Raw genomic sequence first — 18,088 nt, forward strand, 5'->3', positions numbered from 1 at the left:
TTCCTCTGAAGTTCCCCCCTTTCTCTCCATTCCTACTTCACACAGCTTGAACATGCCTAACAGGACTTCAGTTACTTCATCTTTTGAACATAGAGTAACAATGACTGAAGACAGCCCATTGTTTGAAGGATGAGTCCAGCACATAGTATGGACACACGCACAGAGAAATTGGCCAGGAGAAAAACTTTTTAAAATAGGGATTTTTAACAAAACTTCTGTCTTCTAAGGAATCAGATGCAATCTATACTTTTGAGTAGAGGGTCCTGGGAATGTGGCAAGTCTTTGCCTATAACATTAAAAAGAAAAAAAGAAAAGAAAAGAAAAAAAAAAAGACCTGACTGAAAACAATAGACAGGACTTAAGGATGAATTATAGGCGTAATGTAAAGTGTTTTTTTTTTAATTCAACATGGATTAACCACTAAAAAGACTCTAAAGTTTACTCAAGCAAATCATAGACTCATCCACTCACTCATGACTTTTGCCACACTCCCAGGAAATCTGTTGCAGAGTTTGTGGTGAGACCACAAAGCAACATCCAGGGAAGCGACAGTAACAGTTAAAGTATGTCATCACAAGGTAGGAATTGTCAAGTGAGTTAAAAAGCAGGGTTATCGGGTGCCTGGGTGGCTCAGTTGGTTAAGTGACTGCCTTCAGCTCAGGTCATGATCCTGGAGTCCTGGGGTGGAGTCCCACATCAAGCTCCCAGCTCCATGGGGAGTCTGCGTCCCCCTCTGACCTCCCCTCTCTTGCTCTCTCACTCTGTCTCTCTTTCTCTCTCTCAAATAAATAAATACAGTTTTTTAAAAAAGCAGGATTATCTTTCTTCTAGAAATATGTCATATCCACTTCAACAGAAATCAGCATTTTTTTCCTTGCTGTTCACAGCAGTAGCATGGCGCATATTAAAAGAAATTCTCCAAAATTCAAAAGGACAGTCCTAACTAGAGCTGTTTCTTGCCTTTTGGGAGTAGAGAAGATAGGCATTGAGAACACCAGGAAATCTGAGCTAAAACTAAACTCTTATGATGCTGCCTTTCGGTTTTCTTTTCTGAGCCACGAGGGGCCATTCTCTGAATCCAGGGGGCCTAGTTAACTAACACTCATCACCTTGTGCTTAGAGGCCAGCTTTTATGTATTTCCAGGTGTTGGCTGCTTTGTTAAATCTGCAGTGCCCCCAAACTTATAAAGCCCAAGCATTCCACACCTGGTATGCTGGGCACTGGCATATTAGTAAAATGTATGAACTTGGGGAATCGATATCTTTTTTTCTGAGTTGAAAATCCAACGAGGATAAAATCATTAGTGTGAGAAAAATGAAATATTCATGATAAGACCCTTTTCAAAGCAACTGTTTAATCCATTCATTGAGTATCTTAAAAGCCACATAATAAAAGCGAGGTTTCCCTTTTATTATATGTACATGTTGCATGTTTATTGTGGTCTTGGGGATATCTGAGGGCAACTCCATTTACCAGATGGCACTCAACACCAGGAATTACATTTCAAACTTGAGAGAAAAAGGCTTCACCTGGTGAGGCACTGCTTTTGTGTGAATGTGTATGTCTATATATGCGTAGGGGTGTGTGGGGGGGGGAGGGTTCTTTATAATATACTATACTATGTAGCATCTGGTATATTGGACCTACTCATGAATTACTTAAAGAGCTATTTAATGCTATGATATCATTGTCCCATATAACATAAGGACTTGGTAATTTTTTTGAAATGACTAAATTTATATCTAGTTTGTTTGTTAAAAGACCGTATGGTTTAGGTTTTTTTGTTTGTTTGTTTGCTTTTAAATCTTACACTTAAATTCCTAATCTGTGAGCCTGGGACTTCTCATTCTAAATGGTGCGGTACTTGGCAGACTTCTTACCTCTCTCGAGTTTGGGTGTCTTTGTACTCACTGGACTCCTGAGACTTTATAGAGCTAAGGGACTCTCAGATCCACCAGAAACATCACTGTTTTCTAGCCATGTAATGTTGAATATGAGGAGGCAAATTATGGTTCCTTAAACTGTCTATATTCCTTAATTAATCTTGCTATATTTATATGCTTTTATAATTCACAATAATGTTAGGAAAAAAATAGCAAAGTTATGGAAATTGCCAAGCTTAAAGGACAGATGAAGTATGTTGCTCAATGTTTTAATCTAATTCTGAAAAAAGAGAGAAAAATGAACTCTAGAATGAACAAAATATTCTCACCCTGAAACTCTAAAACAGAATTATACCTCGTATATTTACTAGGTGATGACATTTAGCAGAACACCCACAATGAAGAACACCAGATTATAACTATCTCAAACTTATTTTCTTCTTTGCCCTGATAAAAGAAAAAAATGTTCCTAGAGTTTTCTGAATCTCTTTCACATGCTTCGTTTACTTATTTATTTATTTTTAGGAGTAAGAGAGGTTACAGCCTTCTCTTCTAAAAGTAAATAAAATAATTTCTTTAGCCACCTCTGTCCATCCCCAAGAGAATATACTTATTCTAACATTTCTTAGTTTAAAGTCATACTAATATTTTTTCCAGGTTTGGTTTTTTTTTTTTTTTTTTTTTTTTTTTTTTCCTCAGAAACAAATTTCCACCTCCCCAAAGGTCTACGTGCCTTGTGGTTACTCAGCAGCATCACAAGAGTTACTTATCAGAAGAAAACATTGTGTCTTGCTTAATTTTTAATTCAGGATTTTTGTACAATATATAGCTTTAATGCCCTGTGATTTAACATTTCTCATTATGAATTTATTTAATTTTCTTACGCATACAAAAAGATAAAGTCAAGGCCCACTGCTTCAAACCCTAAATAAACCACTGACTAACCGAGAAAACCTGAACAAATTAATTCACTTAACTCCTCTGAAAAATGATTATAACAAAGGTGTGACAGTGATTTATAATTATATTTATTTTATAATAATCAATTATGTTAACGGTGGTTAATAGTCATACAAAGCATGTGGGAAATATTTAGGAACATAATACAATTTTAGTTATTATTATTCTTATTGGTACTGAAATATTTAAGATACTCTTTTGGTCATTAATATCTCAAACAGAAAATACCTAAAGTGAAAACGCAAAGTGATGACATACGTTTGGCATAATGATATTAGGAAACAGCTATTTAATCTAAAATTCCGTTATTATTTTACAATAAATTTTGAGTAACACTAACTATGAATTTAAATTTCCAGATGCATCACTGTATTAACTAATCTAGAGAGGCAGAAAAAGTCACAGAATTCCATGTGATAAAATATTGCTAGTGAAAAATTGTATATAAGTAAAACTTTGATATTTTAAAATGTAAAAATTTGGGGCATGCTTAACTTTGCATTGGCATTTTGCCTGGCTTCATGCCATTACAATAATTTTCTTGAAGTTACATAAGGGAAATACAACATCCAGAAACTCATTTGTGGGCTTTTTTTCCATTAAATCAGTTAAAAAGAAGACCGACTGTTGACATGCTCCATCCAAAAAAATCCTTATTGACTCAATTTCTCAATAATAAAATATTAACTTTTTCTTATATCCAAATAATTCAAGCTAGTTCCTCATTTTACATTCAAGTCTATAAAGTAAACAAAGATACTGTCCACCTTGCAGTTTATAGCAAGCGGTGTCTAGAACATCTTACTGACTATTAAAAGTAGGCTCTGGGTAGGCTTTATTAATTTTCCCCTAATATACCCAAAATGTGTGATGTTTGTCTTTAAGCAACATGACAAGAGAGTAGCAAATTTACCATTTAATTTTATGCACATAAACACACATATACATATACACACATATGAATCATAAATAAAATCTTTTTGTCAAAACCACCCCAAACTACTCTTAAGAACACCAGTTTACCAGCTAGTGGACTGTTAGATTTTTAAGTGACCCAAAGTCTGTCAATTTACAAAAGAAGAAATTGAAACTGAAAATAAAAATCTACTTTTCTAGAACTCTCAAAGACCCCTATTCTCTGACACACATCTTTAGACATTGATTTAAGACAAAACCCAAGATCCATGTCCATTGATGCTCTAATGAAATTGATTTCAGCTCTTAGAAATACCATCTTAATAATATATCATTTTTCATAACAAAATTTAGGAGCTATTAACATGCATTGACATTAGAATTTATTACTGATACTTAAAACAACACCCAAGAATATATTTATGAGCATATACTAAAATAAATTCTAAATTGATATGTTTAAGTCTTTTGACTTGGAATCTTTTGACTTCAAACAATTAGATATTTCTGTAACCATACCCAAGCTCTGTAAATTTATGTACAAGTGCTGTGTATTTCCTAAATACAGTTCCCTTATATCTTTAATACATTGCTTTATGTATCTTTCTATTCATTCATTGATTCAAAACATTTATGGAGCACTCTGCAAGGTGCTAAAGATACTACATTGATTTTATATGTTGTGGTAGGCAGAAGAATGGCCCCCAAAATGCCCCTGGTCCTGGTGGCTCCACCCAATGAATGTCACCTTACAGAGCAAAGGGACTTGGCATATGTGATTAAGGTTAAAGACTTTGGGGTGGGAGATTATCCTGGGTTATTAAGGTGGACTCTACCTCATCCTATGAGTCCTTTAAATCAGAGAACCTTCCCCAGCTGTGTTCAGAGAGACCTTGCTATGACGGCTGAAGAAGGGTCAGAGAAATGCAAATTGCTGACTTTCCAGATGAAGGGAGAGGGCCACAACTGAAGGACTGGGGCAGCCTCCTGAAGCTGAAAAAGGCAGGAAGCAGATTTTCCCTTAGAGTTCCCACAAGGAATGCTGGTAGGCCATCATGTGCATTTTTTCCTAGGGAGACTCATGGGAGACTTCTGACCTACATGAACAAAGATAATAAACTTGCATTGTTTTAAGCCACTGAGTTTGTAGTAGTGATTACAACAACAACAAACATCCACCCATATGTGTTGTCTTAGTTTTCTGAGTAGTTTGTAAACTCGTTAAAGGTAGAAGTTAGGCCTTACATTTCTTTGTATCTTTCAAATTATTTATTTCTAGCTTTTCACTTAGTAAGCACTCAAGAAATCTTGACTGAATGATATAATAAGGAAGTTTTAAAAAGTTATTTATACTGATTAAGTCGTGATGGCAGTCTTAACCTCGTAGTGGTTTCTGTCTCGTCCTGCGCAATGATGCTGCCCCAGAGAAGCATTTTGCAATGTGCTGTTTATTCAAGTAATCAGGAGAAAGCACAAAAATTACACTTGACATTGCAGGAAGATTAGCAAACAATAGTGCTGTTTTGAAAGACAGAGATCTGTATCTTTGAAAGGGGAAGTTGCAAAACTGTCTTTTCCTTTATCTGTTCAGATTCCTAAGGAAGGAGGATTTTACAGCTAGTATTATCCTTGTTGGAGGTTCTTTTATAAGTCTGGCGCTCCTCCAGTCCAAGTTTATCTGATACCCTAAGGCTTCCCAGAGGCTCCTCTGGGATCCAAATCCAAAATTCTTGAGCAAAATGTAACTGAAAAATTGATGTAACAGTGCAAAAAATTTGCCAAATAATTTATTTAAGAGGAGCAGAAAATAGAGGAATTACACAAAGTCTGTCAACTACAGATGGGTTTTGCTAAAAATCCTGGCCCACCTCCTCTAGGACCTGTGGGTATAAAGTGGGTAACTGAAAGTATTTTTATCCGCCTCCCCCCCCCCCACCGTATTGGCCCATTTACTATGTCTTGGATGACTGTTGTATTTACACATCTTATTACAAACATAAATCATATGTTAAAACCTACTCCCATTCTTGCACCTGCTGGGAAATGACATTAATAATCTCTGAGTGCCCAATGTACTAATAGATATGAGGTCATACAAGGAAGTAGGAGATATGCTCTCTCCAGCCACAGTAGAAATGATCTTCTACCAGTAACCCTAACAACAATAACCTAAGAGAATTGCTAAAGCTATATAAATTTATTTCATGGATTTTTTTACATTCCATTTTGCATCTCCATTCTTTGTATTACATTTTTCATGATTTTTAAGCTATAAGTAGGACTGAATTTATTATCTTTCTTTCTTCCTCAAGTATCCTTTTGATCATTGTGATGGCTAGTCAGTACTGTTCATCTGATTATAGTTTCTGCAACCTTACTATTTTCACTATATTTTTTTAATTTAAAAATAACCAGAAATACCATCTTCATTAATGTGCCTGGGAAATCACCAGATTATCTCCCTTATTGATTTTGCTATAAGTAACTTAAATGCATCAACTCTAGAGCATAAATAATAATAGACATTTATCAGAGCACCGTTTTAAGCATATTCCACATTTTATGTCTCTTAAGTATTTTTGTATATCTTCATGACAAACATATGGATAACTATTATTATTACCTGCACTTTACAGATAAAGTATTGAGGTTACCTGTATATTTTTAGTACATGAAAATCTAGGATTGGTACCCAAAGTTATGTTACTAACCTCCAACAAGAAAAAAAAGAAGAAAGAAAGAAAAGAAAAAGAAAAAAGAGTAAAGTACTGCACAAGAGTAAAGTCTACAACAGAGGATAGAGTTTTTCCTCTAATTTAAATTTGAATTAAACGTGGAAAATGGGGAAATTTACTCCTTAGCAATCTTCTTGACTTCTCCATTTGGTTGGTGGCAGTATGGATCAGTCATTTCTCTTAATCACAACGCAAGACTTCCCCATGCCCTATATACATCTATATCACCTTCCACTTCTTCTGAACCCTCTTAGTGATTAGTTCTTTGGACATTGAAATAAAACATCAATTCTAAAATACTAGTTACCCATTGCCACAAGCGACACCTTCAGCTAACAGTCACTTATCTTCTCGTATTTCTTCGAAGAAATCCACAATCATTTCAGGTAGTGCTTTCTGCTGTTGATCATGGATACCATTGGAAATTCTCCTTCATTCATACTAATCCGAAATCTACCACCTTATAATTTTCAGGGATTTGGTCCTGATTCTGCCTCTCAAAGACAATTACTATTCCCTTTCAAATAACGAATATGTGTACCACTTCAAGTGACGGACCTCATCTTTGTCCTTTCAACTACTTACTTTCAGCTCTCGCTTATGTTCAAATGCCCTCTTAAATCACTAAGTTCAGAGAAGAATGAACACCATCAACATGATCCAAGCTACACAGAATAGAACTCAACTTATCTCTCTTCAGGCATTAAAAACTAAAGAGATGTCAATTGGATTCAATCCTTTTAATGCAGAATCTGCCATCTATTGACAGGCTATTATAGGTCCAGAACTGGGCAAGATTTTTATATAACATCATACCATTTAATCCTCATAACAACCCCCCGGGGTGGGTCATGTGAGGAGCAAAGCATACTATTTCTGCCCAGATGCAAATTTTCTTTCCCTACATTTTGTACAGTGCGGTCTCTCAGTGCCCACCCAGTATCACTTCTTTAAGCAGCCTTGTGAAACTTCTCTTACATATTTTGTGGATATTTAGGAACAATAAAATATAAAATGTACATAAATATATTTTATAGCAGTATTAAAACAATGTAGTAAAACTATTCCCACATAATAAATCCTCATAAATGCAGTAATTTTAAAGTGTTATTTTCCCATGTAACCCATTCTTTAGCTCATGCTTCTAAGGTTATGTCAGCCCATATATTTACATACAATTTGATTATGTAATATTTACAGATAAATATTTGGTCATAGAATTTTTACTCTTTTTTTTTTGAAGTTGAAATCCACCATGAATAGAAAAAAATACTTATTGTTAAGGAAAAGCGTTTGGAACATAAAAATAAAAACACCTATACAAAAAGTACCCATAAATCAAAAGCCTTTGAAACATTTACCCACTTTCAAAACCAGAGACCTTGTTTTTCAACTAGAATAAAATTTAATTATGATACCATTAAGATCAAGAATAGCTATCCAATAATGTGTTTTAAATTAACTAAATGACACCTTACACTCCTTTCACATCTACTCTAGGAACCCCTGATCTTCATAGTTCACAAAAATATAAACAGACTTGTCAGACCTCACTAAATTTATTAAGGTTTGGCAGAATGCCTATGGGGGGAAAAATCATATTTCAGAATAAAGTTTAAAATGAGCAAGAAAAATAACCTCTTGAAAGCTAAGCAGCAGAGCAAAGCCGATTGCAGCTTACTGGTAAAATAATGAGTTCCTTTAGTACTTATCTGTCATATATTTACCATTCTTTTTTTTTTCTTTTTTTAATAAAGTTCTAAAACAGATTTACTGCAGACTGAGTTCTGCTCATTCTGGCAGATGTAATCAAAATCTTACTGAGGTAAATATGGGTCGAGAAAATAAAGGAGCAAGATGAAGATAAGGATATGAGCTAGATGACGCTGTCTCGTACCCTGAAGCCTTCAATTTGTTTTCACCTGCCCTCGAGTTTATATAATACTTGGTAAATCACCCTTATATTATGTGGGCTTATCGGACTTTAGGGGTAGGACTGTGGCTACTTCAAAATAATAAAACAATGGATAAAATAGTTCATAATATGTATAGAAATAAAATGCATTTAAATTACCATCCTTTAATTTCCTTATAAGGAAATTAAGAAAATATTAAAGAAAAATGAATGTGCTTATATGAAAATGTATTCACAGATTCAAAATGTGTATAGGGAAACTACAAGTAGCAAATTCACAGATAGTCCTTAAAATAACTGAGTGTTTGATGGGATTATTCTCGAAGGGTCATCTCCCCAAAACTGTGTTTGCTTTTTACTTACAAAGATTTTGATACTATTCATTCAGGATTTCTGGTGGTGTAACATTTTTCAAAGACAAATCCATTTTAAAGTATAATGACTCAGTATATTTAAGAACAAAAAACTTTTTCAGTAGGGTATAAGTTACCCAAGGGCTTATTAATGTGGTGCATTAATTATCTTCATGATTAACGTAATTTTCTGCTACTGTAGTTAAAAGTGTGTGTGAGAGTGTTATAGTCCCATAAACAGAGGAGATGGATTTTTCAAAGGGATCTACGATTTAAACTGATTGTTTTTAGTGACAGGAAGGAAAACAACTCCTGAAAAACAACAACAACAACAACAATGAATTGTTATATAAATTTTTTATTTTACTTTAATCCTTGAAATAAAAACAAAAAGAAGTCAGTGTTCTACCTCCTATCAGATATATCATAACAACAAAGACATTCAAGAGAAAATAGTCAAAACTCAAACAAATTTGAAGACTAAACTATTAAGTATATAATTACCCCATGAGTTACAGATTAAGTGTAGGTTTCACTAAAATAAAATTTAAATGGTAATAATTAAAATGTAATTTTAATTTTCCGCCAAACGAAAGATTGTTTTCATTTTTGCTAATCTTTTCCAGCTATTGAACTACCACTAATGTTACACTTAACTCCAAGTAGGGCCACTGATTTCAGAGGAAGATGGTAATATATAACAGGCCAAATATTGTACTCTGATGTAGAAAAGGGCAATTCTACTTAACTGTGAGGATATAGCACATAGTATTATACTCTTTTCTACTCTTATTATATATTCATTATGTTATACAAATGTGACATAAAAGCACATGCAAATTTGTATTAAAAATATTACCATAGGAAAACTTTAGGAATGTGTGGGGCCAAGAGCAAAAATACTATAAATTAACTCATGACTCATCTTTGAATAGAACTAAGAGTTAATAAATGAGCATCTAAGTAAGTCCTACATATTTTTTAATGATGTCTGAAATTAACCAGCAAATTACATTTTAATTTTTTTTCATCCTATACCATAAATGTTCACCAGGAAGCACTGGTGACAATTTAGACAAAGGTCTCTGGTGATCTGGAGATGATATTTTGGTGGGGAGAGACAGCCGACAAGTAAATAAATAATGACGAAGATTATTTCAGATAAAAAGTGCTATGGTGGAAAAAAAGCATAGCAATGTGTTGGAATGGTGGGATAGGTAAGGATGGAAAATTTAGATTGGTCTAGGGAAGACTAAGCGGGAGAGGTGACAAGACAGTTAAGACCAAAATATCAAAAGGAAATAGTTCTGAAAAATGTGGGACAGGGAATTTCAGGCAGAGGGAACAGCAAGTATGATTTTAAAGTTACACTTCCAGAATGTGCTGTCACCTGACTTACCCTCTCAATAATTTTCAGTTATCTTTTGGCCATCTCCGTGAATATTTGGACATCAATTCAGAGTCCCTTTAACAGACCAACATATTAACTTTATTTTAAATTTGCCAACCCATTTAACTTGAAAATGTTTTTGATGACGTTACAATTTTCAGATCACCGGGTTCAGAATCTTGAATTAGCTGAGACCTTTTTCAGGAAGCACTGGCCATTATTCTTTTAAGATGCTCTCCTATCTTTCTTCTTGCTTCCCTGGATGGGTCAACCTAGACCAGTTAGGTGATTTCCTTAAAACATAGTTTCTCATGTGTAAAATAGAGATAAAAATTAAATGCACTCCTAGTGGAAATAACATGGTTTTGGGAAAGAGATAGACAAATTTAAAATGTGGTCCAGCACTTACCACTATGACATCAGGAATGTAGACAACCTATTTTAATATCCCTCACCTTATAGAGAGAGATTCCACAAAATAAAAATGGTGTATTTGCTTCACAAAATTTTTGTAAAGAATAAGGGGAACCTAACAAATAATTAATGAGTGCCAAGTAAACTGTCTTTTCCTTTTTGACCGTGGAACTAAAGGAATTAATATAGGAAAGTACTGACGATATAAAACATTTTGTCAATTTTTTGTGTATGTTTTTTGTCCCCCTTATATTCCCAGTGTCACCATCTGATACAAATTCTCATCTCTTCCCACTTAAATTTTTCACTGATCTTTGGATGCCAAATAAAAAATTCAGAATTCTTCTGCCTTTAGCTTTTTCATGCCAAGCAAATTGGAATTGGGACATTGGAGCATACAGCCTGGAGAATTTCTCTAGAATAGGTTATAGGAAACAGGAAGTGTGATGAGGACAGAGTCTTGGCAGTTAAAGTGCCATGTGATTCTTGCTCCACTACAGAATTCCCTGGGAATGAGAGTCGAAGTTCAGGGTAAGGTAGAAAGTGGATTCCAACCACTTTATTAGAAGAATTTTCTCCATTAAACTGTGATCTCCTGGAGGTCAAAGCCAGATCTCATTCATCTCAATACCACGGGTGCATAGCACAGTTTTTAGAACATGGTACGTGCTTAATAAATGCAAGTATTTATTTTCACATGATGCTGATATAGTCAAATGAGTCTTGAAATAGGAGGGGGATTGATCACTGAATATAAAACCATATAAAAGACTTCATCACAGTGCCCATGATTGAGTTTCTAAGGGTGCAGAGGTTTGCATGGAACAATCTTTGACTCCTGCCTCCAGGTGACTCGAGTGACTGGTTGTCCTGAAAGGACTATATTCGATGAGCCAACTGGGAAGGGAGTCCTCTCTTAGTCCTGTAAACCACCCCCACCACCCATGATCAGGAGCCTAGCAGCTTCTTCTGCAGACTTAGCCAACACAATGACTATAATATAAGAGCAGGTCCTAGCCCTCAAAGAGCAACAGAAAATCTCTTTTTGAAGCTATCATTCCCTGCACTGGGAGGTCTAGCAAAGAGGGTCTTTTGCTGTGGTTGCTATATTTGTTTTCATTTTCGGTTTTGTTTTTGCTTTTGCTTTTTTTTTTTTTTTTTTTAACAAAGTTCAAGGCCAAAGAAGTGTATCGCCCATAAAGTAACCCCAGAACTTCATGCCAGAGGAATTTCTGACAAAATGAATGGTTTCAAGTGCAACAGCCTGCTACCAAGTTCCCAGCTTGCAATCTCCCTGGAATCTGAAGTCTTGGATTAGCCCCCAGCAAAAAAGCCCCTCATTCTGATGCCTCTGCCATCCCTATTGTCTGCTCCAACCCTATGGACTCTCCAGGCTAGGCAAGCTAATTTGGACAACTAGATGTGTGCTTATACTCAAAAGCCATTTTGTTCTATTCCTTCCAAATATATTTTTAAATGAAACTGAGGAGAAAGTAGCAAAGCTTCTTTAAAAACCCAAATTCAAACACAGCAGAAGGAACACAGGAAGTTTTACTGAGTAATTGAAGTGATTACATGCAAAGCACTTTCCCATAATCAAGGAGTTTCAAAGGAGGGTAGAGGGTGATTGACAGTGTTGGCCACCCTTGAAACTACATCCTGATTGGAGGAAATAATTACAAGCAGGGAGAAAGAGACCCAGTACTCTACATTTTCCTTATTTTCAGATCTAATCTGGAAGAGGAAAGGCAATGGTAAAAACTAATATTTCAAAAGTTTGGAAATCTTGTTCTTGGGGAATAAGAAAGCAAGAGACCCAGCTTATACCCACACAGATTTTCCTCCTCCCCACCCCCCTTTATTTATTTACTGAACACCTATTATGCTCCAGGCTGTGGGAAATATCAAAAGATATGACGTCATGAAAGCCATCCTTGTGAATTGTGAACTCTAAGAAGATAAAAGGTGTCACTGGGGATATTAAATTTTTAAGAAAAGTAATTAGAGCCAAGGGACAAACTACAATGCCAGATGGAGTTTGCTTCCTATCTGCCAGGATGGACATCCACATACACATATGCACTGATAGGTACAGAGCAATTTCAGTTGAAGCAGGCAAGGGGCCACTTGACTCCAAGAATTTCAGAGCTCCAGGAAATCATTTGAAAACCACTGGGCTAGAAGAAAGTATTCATGCGTTTCTGTTTCCTACTGACAGTTTGGCCCCTCAGAAAGATTCAGGCTCTTTTCCTGACGTCTGTGAAATGCTTCCGCCTCCTTCCTTCTATCTTGTTCTTTCACCTTAGTTCTTGATGTTTTTTTTTAATTCCAAAAAAACAAAAGCTTGACCATCTTCTCTGCAGATTCCTGGATTCACACTTATCTTTTGATTTCTCCCATTTGCCTGTAGCAGCTACTAAAAATACGGTATCTAATTTGTACATTTTATTACTCATTCAGTGCATGATTTTATCACAAGCCCCTAAAAACTCATGAGATAATTCTCTACAACTTTTGGAATACTTACCACAAGTGCTCAGTCTTTGGAGTCAGGTTTAGAAGACTTGAATCCCGGCTCTACCACTTAATGGCCATTGCCTTTAAGTAAGCTACTTACCAGTTCTCTGCTTCAGTTCTTCAATTACAGAATGGTCTTAATATTAGTATTTTCCCTTTATAATTGTTTTAAGTGTTAAATAAAATAATGAGTGTGTAGTGTTTAGCATAGTGCCTGGCACATAGTAAGTACTTGATCAATCTCAGCCGCTATTATTATCAGTATTATATTATTTTCTTAGGAAAGGCTTACGAAATGGAATTCTGTGGAATAAAAACTAGAAGAGGTCTATGTTTCACATTCTTTCTCAAGGAGAAAAATCGAAACTTTTCAGAATGCCACCCATTCACAAGAATGCATTGCCAAAGCCAAATGGGAAGGGACTAGGAAATACTGAATGGAACTGGCTAAGCAGAAAGTATATTAGACTAAACAATAAGCTGGGTGATGGAGGGGGATAAGGCATTCATGAAAAAGCATTGGCTTTGAAATCCCTGGTCACCCATGGTCAAGTTGGATGAGCAGAACATGATGTGGCCCAGCTGTCTTCCTCTCCATGCTCCTTCCGTGCTGCCAGACTTTTTTTATGATAGGCGTAACACCAACAGTATTTAATGCTATCTCTAAGTATTCTGACCCATTTTATTATTAAATCATTCTCTAAGATCTTTAGTAGATTTTGTAAAATTAATTATAGCTGCCAGAATTTAATTGGTCTAGAAGCAAGTACAGAACTTAGATGTTTTGAAAGACACAGAATCAGCCCTCTTGGTGTAAGGCTGGACCTCTTAGTCCTGCTCTGTGCCTTAGCTAGTGATATAGAGAGTGAACCATCAAATCCCGAGCAAAACTTTAGATTCTACCAAAGAGAAAAAAATTGTAATATTTACAAAACAAAATTATTTTATGAAAGGTACATTACACAATGAAACACCTTTAAAGGACTTGCTTTAACCATGTTCGTGTAAATCTTTAATCTTGTAAATTTGTCCAATTTGGTTGACATTCTCTGAGCCATCTTGTTAACTAAAATATGTTGGCTATTTGTCCAATACCATCTTGTATGTACAAAAAGCTACTTTATAAATAATTGAAATTTTAACTACTCCATCCTGTATGTGACATATAAAATAAAAGCAAAATGTTGAATCTCATCAAAAAAATAAACTGTATAAATTGTATAATCCACTGGAAACATTTATGATCACACAAGTAATTAAATTACCTTAGACTCAACATGTAGTGATCATTTTGAAGGGCAGAAGAGAAGAGATAATATTTTTAATTCTTCAATTATTCTCCTTATTTTAAAGCCAAAGAATCATAGGATAAAACTAAGCCTTTCATTTCACATATATTTATTAAACTCCTTCTATGGCCCTGAACAGTTATAATTATCTGGTGTACAAAAAAAGTTACATGCATTTTATTTTATTATATATATTGTGTGTGTGTGTGTAGCAAAGAGCTCTTTGCATGTGTTTCATATAGAACTCTATAGAAAGTATATAACTCTTTTCTGGTGCCATAAATTTCTTAGAACATTTTACCCATTTAAGAATTTAAACAACCCAGAGAAATATATATTATCTACCATTTCGTTGATGAATAAACTGAGACTCAGAGATGTCAAATGAATGCCTTAAAATCCCACAGCTATTAAGTAGCTATAAACCTAGCCAATCCAGGGTGCCTGGGTGGCTCAGCCAGTTAAACACCTGTCTGCCTGACTGCTTTTGACTCATCAGGTCATGGTTTCAACAGTCTTAGAGTCCTGGGATTGAGCTCCACATGGAGCCCCACATGGAGCCTGAGGTCAAGACCCACACTGGGCTCCCTGCTCAGCAGGGAGTCTGCTTCTCCCTCTCCTACTCATCTTCATGTTCTCCCTCAAATAAATAAATAAATAAAATCTTTAAAAAAAAACAACAAACAAACAAACAAAAACCCTAGCCAGTATGCCTCCACAGAAGATGGATGAAAAGAAGAATTCTAACCATGGCAAGAACTTTTGATCAAGAAGAAAACCAGAACATTGAATTTGTTTTTGCCAAGTTCTTGGCTGTTTGATGACAGAAAAGAAATTTTTCTTTCTTCTGAGTTTAAACAACAGGAGTTTATGTTCAAGAGAAACTTTTTTTTTACAGATTTTATTTATTTATTTGAGAGAGAGAGAGCACAAGCAGAAGGGAGGAGCAGAATCAGAGGGAGAAACAGGTTCCCCACTCTTCAGGGAGTCCCACACTGGGCTCAATTCAAGACCCAAAGATCAAGACCTGAGTCAAAGACAGACACAACTGACTGAGCCACCCAGGTGCCCCAAAAGAAACATTTAATCATTACTTATAAAGCTGATTTCTCTCTGGTTCTTGAATCACTCTTGCATTGATAGTCTACTTGGGAGAGGCTTCGATCACAACACCTGGCATTTATATAAAGTTTATGAAAGATGGCTTTATTTTTTTTAAATAGTAACAACACTCCAAAAAAAGAAACTTTTGGAAAAGATTCTTCAGCTTGGGTTTGAAATGTTTCTTGTTTTATCATTTCTTGGCCCTTGGGCTAAGATCAAGTGTGAAATTTTTCTTGCATTTTTTTGGTTGTTGTTCATTACACCAAATTACTTCCCAGGCAACGAGGCAAATATTGTTTTGTCCATTTAACAGATTAGAAAACTGTAGCATAAAGAGGTCAGGAAACTTGCTAATTCCATTACATTGGACCAAGATGAGACTAAAAGCCAAGTCACTTCATTCTTATTTCAGCGTTTCTCAGCCACTCCATGCTCCTTTCTTACATCAAATCATAGTGTAAGCACTGAGGAGTGTATAGTGGATAATGTTGGTAGCAGATAATGTTGCTGTCCCATCCAGTTTGCCCTTTATCTGCCTACCCACTGGGTGATTTTACTTTCAATATCCAGCTCCTGTGACTCTTCTTCTGAGGGTGACTGCTAGGACTTGGGAATTTTTAGCCCTCTGGAATGGCCTAGAAGCAATCCTAAATGTACCTAAGCTTTCTTGCCTGAGAGAACAAGGATGAAGCACAATCCAAACTTCAGAGTCCCCCTACAAGGGGATGTGGCTGACTCAGTCAGGAGAGCCTGTTACTCTTGATCTGGGGGTGGTGGGTCTGAGCCCCACATTGGGTATAGAGATTCCTCAAAATAAATAAATAAAACAAAGTTCCCCCACAGCATCAGGTCAAAGCTGCCTCTTGTGGGATTTTGCCTATGATCACTCTGTTGTTTGGCCCTGTCCTGCCTTCCTCTTCTTTTGCCACAGTCCCCTGAGGGGTCCTCCTTAATAAATCACGCACACCTGTGTCCTTGTCTGGAGTTTGCCTCAGAGGAGCTGAATCTCAGACAGATGGCATTTGTTTATTATTGTTAATGTTATTGTTATTATTGTCATAATAACTGAATTTTTGCTTTCTGTACAGTCCCACTGCCCAAACTACTCTTGTGACACCTCCCTACTGCTCCTGAGAGCTAAATTTAGGTTGGCTACTACTGAGCACCATCTATGTTGAAATTTCGAAAGTCGTCCTAATATCCAAAACAGGGTCCAGAGTCTTCCTACATTCTTGCTGCCTCTCCTACTTATCTCTACTAGTGGAAATTTCTAAGGAAAAAACATCAGTCATTTTAACATTTTAAAAAATATTCTTCTATTAAAGTTGTTACCAATACCTAACTGTTCATACATTTTTTAGAATAATTTTTATTATTTTCTTTTCATTACTACTTAGTTTATATTCTCATCAGTTGCTTCTTGTCCTAGTCTAATAATATTCTACATTCCCTCATAGTCTTCATTACATTCCCTTAAATTTATCCTACACCAGAATGATCTTGAGATTTGACTATGTTCTTTGCCCGAGGAACTTAAGGCTTTCCGGGGTCGGGGATACAAGCCCCATCCCAACTCAGCTGTAATCAAATCTCCAGTCTCATCTCATGACAAATTCCTCTACTCTATGCAGTGCCAAAACCAGTCAGAGTTACGGGCAAGCTTTATGAATGCACCCTGAACTTGACATGTGAGTGTCCGTGGAGTGTCCTCTCTGCCTGGAACACACTCTTTCCAGTTCATCTGGCTTATGCTCATCCTTTATCATCCTATTTTACAACCCAGCACCTCCACTGAATTATATTCTCTGTCTTCACCAGACAATAGTTCTTCCCTCCTCATTTGTATAATGCGCTGATTACAATATTTGTCACATGGTTTTATCTACGGTGTGTCTGTCTCTCTCACTTTAGACTCTTCTTAGATCCTTAAGGGCGAGGACTGTATTAAATATCTTTGTATTTTCAGTTGGAGTCACAGAATAGCTAAACAAAATATGAATGTTAAAAAAACAAATGATAGATATTTTATGAATAAAATACACTTATTTTCTAAGTTTTCTACTAAGTCTGAGGTCTGACTTACAGAACTCTGCTAAGTTACTTTCCTGGATTAGAAGTTGTCCAACCCACATTCCAATTCCAAGAAGCCCATTAACAGTGTCCTTGATACGTATGGTTCACTTACAGTGTGCTTGGACACAATGTTCTGAGTTTCATTTCCTTGTCTGCAAATGAGTATAATTATATCCACTCCACAGATAATATGTAAAATAAGCAAATGACAACAATAAAACTCAAGACACTAATCAGCTTTTACCAATGCAGATGTTACTGTTGGCACTAAAGAGTAACAGCAAGAGAGGCAATAACCTTTGAGAGTGTGCCCACTGCAAGGCCATTTCCAGGAGAAAAGATTTGTCTGTTACACTGAACAAACACATTCTTTTTAAGGAGATCTCTCAGTCCGCATTTCAGTAAACAGTGGTCATCTTAAAATGTTAATGAAAATGCCATATAGTGATCTTTCAAAGGACAAAAAAGCATACTTAGGTCTCCAGAATCCTCAGTGACCTCTAAGTACATCAGACTGAATCAATCAAAAAATTCCATTG

This window comes from Lutra lutra, chromosome 11 (genome assembly GCF_902655055.1).
Source record: "Lutra lutra chromosome 11, mLutLut1.2, whole genome shotgun sequence".
Lineage (NCBI taxonomy): Eukaryota > Metazoa > Chordata > Mammalia > Carnivora > Mustelidae > Lutra > Lutra lutra.